The sequence below is a fragment of the Elephantulus edwardii genome, unplaced genomic scaffold (genome assembly GCF_000299155.1).
Source record: "Elephantulus edwardii isolate Elephantulus edwardi_28Jun2011 unplaced genomic scaffold, EleEdw1.0 scaffold00180, whole genome shotgun sequence".
NCBI classification, from domain to species: domain Eukaryota; kingdom Metazoa; phylum Chordata; class Mammalia; order Macroscelidea; family Macroscelididae; genus Elephantulus; species Elephantulus edwardii.
In genome coordinates, this window is record NW_006399930.1 from 3,787,672 (window position 1) to 3,793,392 (window position 5,721).

Here is a 5,721-nt window from a genome sequence, read left to right on the forward strand (position 1 = left end):
ACTGGACCTTATGGCCTCTGCTGCCATTTCTTCCACTTTACCACGTCAGGAGGGACTTTCTTGCTCCAATGTTACCTGGGCTCATATTGAGCTTGGGCTGGGGGTAGAAGGTGAAAACGTCTGTATGAGGCAAACTCAGCTTTCTCTTTCTTTGTACCAGCATGTTATAATTCTCTTGGCTCTGCTTGACAAGACTTCTACTCGGAGGCATCTAGCTCGACCTATGATAGATCCAGCCTCTGACCTCTCCTCCTCCAGGGTGCCCCAGACCTTTCTGCAAGTGTGCACTCAAGCCTCTGCCCTTTATGGGCAAGTGTTACAGCTCTTTTAGCACTGCAGGCAAGCTGCCTTCTGTCTGAAGATATTCAATTTTTGATCTCAGGAAGCCCATTGTCAGCTCCTTGACTCTGTGGGTAAGCAGGCCCATTGCTGTGTCTCTCATTGTCTCTTACCTTCTTTAGTGTTATAGTTCTTATGTGTACGGAGGTGCTCAGCACAAGAATCCTGGTCTTTGGTCTAAATGACATGATCCACAACAAACTTCTTCTTTTTTTGTAATTGACATTTTAATGAAAGTTTACAGTTGGATTTCCATTCATTCCTTGTTGCACATTTTCCTCCTTACCTCCACCCACCCCCACCCCCTAGTTACCTTTTCTCTTTAAAAAGATGATTTCATTGTTGCACAATTTCCTCCCTCTACCCGGCCCCCCAGTCAACTTTGCTATGTACCTCTTATTTTGGACTATTGTCATGCAAATAATACCTAACCAAATATTTCTTTTACACAATTCTTTCCCTCATCTATTTCAATGCAGTGTTCATTATTTATCCCCCTTTTCCTTAGTTTCTCCCCAAATCCCATGTCAGTCCTGTTTTATAACAGTGGGATTACACAGTTTTTGTCCTTTTGTGACTAACATATTTCATTCAGCATAATGTCTTCCAAGGTCAGCCAGTTTGTATAATATTTTATGTGGTTTTTTTTGTTTTTCAGTGCTGTGTAGTATTCCATTGTGTAACTATGCCACTCCTTTACTATCCTTTCATTTGTTGATAGGCACTTGGGTTGCTTCCATCTCTTTGCTTATTGTGAACAATGCAGCAATAAACATGGGTGTGCATGTAGACTTCCTTTTACATGGTAATTTGATCCCTGCTAACCTCTCTGGGATTGGTCTTTCTTTAAATCTGCTCCTTGTCAATTTCACAGCAAGAGCATGAACTGGTCAATCCTCTTGATAAATTACTCAGTTATTTTATGGTAAATTGATCAATATTTTGCAAGAATGTCATAAATGAATAATTCACTGTACCATAATGGTGAAGAAAGTTGTAGGGAGTATTTTCTTAAAACAATAATAAAATAATACTTCTCATATTATGAATGTGCATGTTAATCACCAGGAGTCTTATTAAAATGCAAATTCATACTCTGTAGGTGTGGGCTGGAGCTCAAGAGCCTATACTTCTACTAGTAATTATCATGTGCTGGAACTTCTGACTTATATATACATCCACTTTGAGTAACTAAGATCTAGACCACCATTATCAGTTGCACTCATAAGTGGTATTGATTTCCTTACAATAGATTCAGATTATTTTTTGTACCTTAGATACTTGAAATTTAGTGACAATATCTGTTCTGTGCGTCATTTGGTCACACTATCAGGAAGTGAAAAAAAAATCTAGAAGACTATATTGTTGCTGTAGTGTACCGTTGAATTGGAACAAACCCATAGCTGACCTTTCTATGCATTTTTAGAGGCAGTTAATCTCATGGGAGGAGATTACCTATCTTTCTCCGACAGAGCCACTGGTGGATTCAAACTGTGTGCTTTCCGGATTGTAGTGCAGCTTCTTAACACTAGGCCACCAGAGTTCCCTATGGCCATCTATTGAAATCAGGTCATTTAAAAAAACAGCTGCAAATCTCTAAGGATCAATTTTTATGTAAAAGGATAAGCAGCAATAGCAACTTGAGGTTCGTGAAATGGAAACCTAAGTACCTCTTTGTGATTTTAAAATTACTTGTTTTTACTTAAGTTTTACCCATCATATTGATTTTTCATAGACATTTTGTTTCATAATGTTGTTGTTGCTAGGTGACATCGAGCTGACCACAACTTGTAGTGATTCTATGAACAACAGATCTGAACCTTGCCCTATCTTGTGCCATCTTCAAGATCTCTGTCATGCTTGAGTCCCACACAGTGACTAGTTAGGTAGTCACTGTGTCACTTAATCTCCTCCAGAGACTTTCTTTAAATGACCCCCTACCTTTCCCAGAATGATGTCTCTCTCCAGGGACTGGATTCTCCTGAGAATATGCTCTAATCACCGTCTTTGCCTTTAAGCAGCACTCTGTGTGTAATTCTTCAAGAGAGATTTGTTTGTTCTTTTGACAATATGGATTACATCTTAAGATCTAGAAAATAAAAGCTTCTTACCACTGGATATGCAACATCATGATAGATGGAGAAAAGATTGAAGTTGCCAACAATTTCATTTTACTTGGATCTACAATCAATACCCATGAAGGAACAGTCAAGATCAAAAGATCTGCTGCATTGGGGAAATCTACTGTCAAGAACTTCTTCAAAATTCGAAAGTGCAAAGATATTGTTTAAAGATTGAGATGCACCTGACCCAAGTCATATTATTTTCAATTATTTCCCTTTTCATCTGAAAGTTGGGTAATAAGAAAGATCAAAGTTGAATCAACACCATTGAATTGTAATGTTAGTGAAGAATATATTTTGTTTTATGAGGTCAATTAACGTAATTTATAAGGGGTTTAATTAACCCCTTATGGTGTGTTACCTTTCCTTTAACCTAATTTATCTATTAATTTTTACTCCATTACCCCTCCAAGATTTATTCTGTGGGTCTTTTTGTAATGTAATCCTCAACACAGTGTCATTGTGGGGTTCCTGTTGAGATTTTAATATAATTCTTGCATGTAGCTGTTTTACTGCTCTTTTGTCTTGGGAATATGAAACTCTTTTTTTCTTGATCGTATTTAGATCATTTTTAGTAGCAGTTTTAGTAATTTTCAATTTTATGCTTGTTATTGTTGTGTGCCATCGAGTCAGAATTGACTCATAACTGACCCACAAATGAGTTGTCTGAGGCAATAAATCTACTGGATAGTTGTTTGAATACACTGATTTTCTCCTTTTCAAAAACAGAGGGCATTTAATTTTATAAAACATAATAAAACATTATAAAACATAATGTATGAAACACATGTGAGTGAAGAATAGCATGAAACATAACGTACATGAACTTTGTAAGCAAACCAATAAAAAAAAAAAAAAGAAGATGGTATTTTGAGAAGTAGAGACCAATTATTGTCAAAAACATCAGATGGAGGTGAGGGAAGAAATTCCCAAAGACTTCCAGAAAACTTCCAATTTAAAATCAAAGTTTTATGAAAATATTTTCAACATTTTCCCAATAGGAATTTTATCTCTCACCTTATCCCAATTGCTTACTTGCTATTTCCTGAATATAAAGAGTCCTTATTCCCCTCAACATCATTTTTCAAATCATTTTTGACATGTTGTCATCATTGGCTTTCTCTAATAGTATTTTTTTGCTACTGGGAATTTTACATTAGGCTCTGTTTATATATTACCCAATTTAATTTTCACATCAAACCTATAAGGTAGGGATTACTTAGAGTATTTACCAATGGGATTGTTATTTTTATGAAAATCAGCTATTATCTGTGAAAAAAGACTTCAAACTGGTTTTATCTGTCTCAAGCATGGTCTCAAAGCTGTGTAATTGGAACAAATGAAAACATGTAAAATTAAGGAATACTGAGAGGATTCCCAGAATGGGAAAAACAGTGAGTCTAAACCTTGGAATGGGAGACTCAGAGAAGACATAATGTTTTTCTTCAAGAAGTCTGATTCAGGAGATTAGATTATTGCCAGGATTGTGGAGATTGGCACCTGTTCAAACTGCAGTGATGGGCTGCTATTCTTGATTTAATATGCTCAATATTAGTGTTCAAAACCAAGGCTGCTGCTGACTGTGGAATAGAGCACTAATTACTCATGTCAAAGTTCAAATTAAGGCTGAAGAAAATGAAAAGAAGTCCACAAGAACCACAATATGATCTTGAGACTATCTAAATTTAAATATCATATTAAGAATTGACTTGAAACATTGAACATTAATGATTGAAGGACACATGAATTGTGGGATGACATAAAGGATATCATCCATGATGAAAGTAAAAGGTCATTACAAAGTCAGAGGAAGAAGAAAAAACCAAAATGGATGTTAGTATAGATCCTGAAAGTTGCACTAGAGCATTGAGAAGCCAAAACAAAGGGAAGAAATGTTGAAGTGAAATAACTGAAAAGGAAATTTCAAATGGTCGAAAGACAAAACAAAAGTATTGTAAAGGAATGTATAGGGAATTGAAATTGGAGAACAAAAAGGGAAGAACTTGCTTGGCATTTCTCAAGATGAAAGAACTGAAAAACAACTGCAAGCCTTGAGTGGCAAAACATAAAGATGTTATGGGAAAAATCTTGAATGATCTAGGAAACATCAAAAGAACATGGAGACAATACACAGAATCACTGTATTGAAAATAATTGGCCAATTCAAAAATATTTCAGAAAGTACAATAAGATCAAGAGCAAATAATAATGAAGGGGAAAAGTTCAGCTGCACTGAAAGCATTGGCAAAAAAGTAAGATCCCAAGAATCATTGTGATATCAGTTGACATGCTGAAATGACAAATGCAATCCTAAATATGCTCAACAGTCTATGCCAGGAAATCTGGGAACAGCTGCCTGCCTGACTGACTGACTGACTGGGAAAGATCTGTGTTTGTTTCAATTCCCAAGAAAAGTGATCCAACAGAATGTGGAAATTATTGAACAATATCTTAACATCACAGACAAGCAAAATACAGCTGAAGATCATGTAAACAAATGGGTACAACAGTACATAAAAGGAATTGCCAGAAGTTCAAGCTGGATTTAGAAGAGGCCATGACACCAGGGATATTATTGCTGATGTCACATGGATACAGGCAGAAAGCAGAGAATATCAGATGAATGCCTATCTGTGCTTTGACTATGCAAAGGCATTTGACTTTGTGGATTATATCAAATGATGGCTAATTTGAGAAGAATGGTAGCTCTAGGACACATAATTTTGCACATGTAAAACTTGTACCTAAACCAAGATGCTGTTGTGCACCATGGTTTAAAATTAAGAAATGTGTATGTCACAGTTGTATCCTTTCTCCACATATATTCAATCTGTACGCTGAACAAATTATTTAAGAAGCTAGACTCTGTGAAGAAGAATGTGGCAGGAGAATTGGAGGATGACTTATCCATAACTTTTTTTTTCTTCACAGTGACCAGTTGGCATTTATTACTGTAGTTAAGAGTTTGTCACTGTAGTAAAAGTAGAGGAACCACAACTCTTCGTTATTACAAAGAAACAAATAAATAAAGCTTATTTTTAGGAAAATGCTAACCAAGTAACTGAAATCTAGCAGTGATACTAGAGCTCAAATCTGTGTGACAGTTGACGTTGGGATAGAAGTCATGAAAATTTCTACCTGAAAGGGGCTTCCATCTACCGCCCCTGTCTCCATCCCCGCTTCCTGGCCAGAGTTGATCCTGGCTGCAGTTACAGAAAGAAAACCTAATGAAAAAAGAATTAAAACACTGAGACTACAT

At 36.2% G+C, this 5,721-nt stretch overlaps 1 pseudogene; it reads right to left on the bottom strand.

Annotated features, from left to right (window-relative positions):
- Positions 1–5,671: 5,671 nt before the first annotated feature.
- Positions 5,672–5,721, bottom strand: part of LOC102877592 — a 2,533-nt pseudogene continuing 2,483 nt past the window's right edge.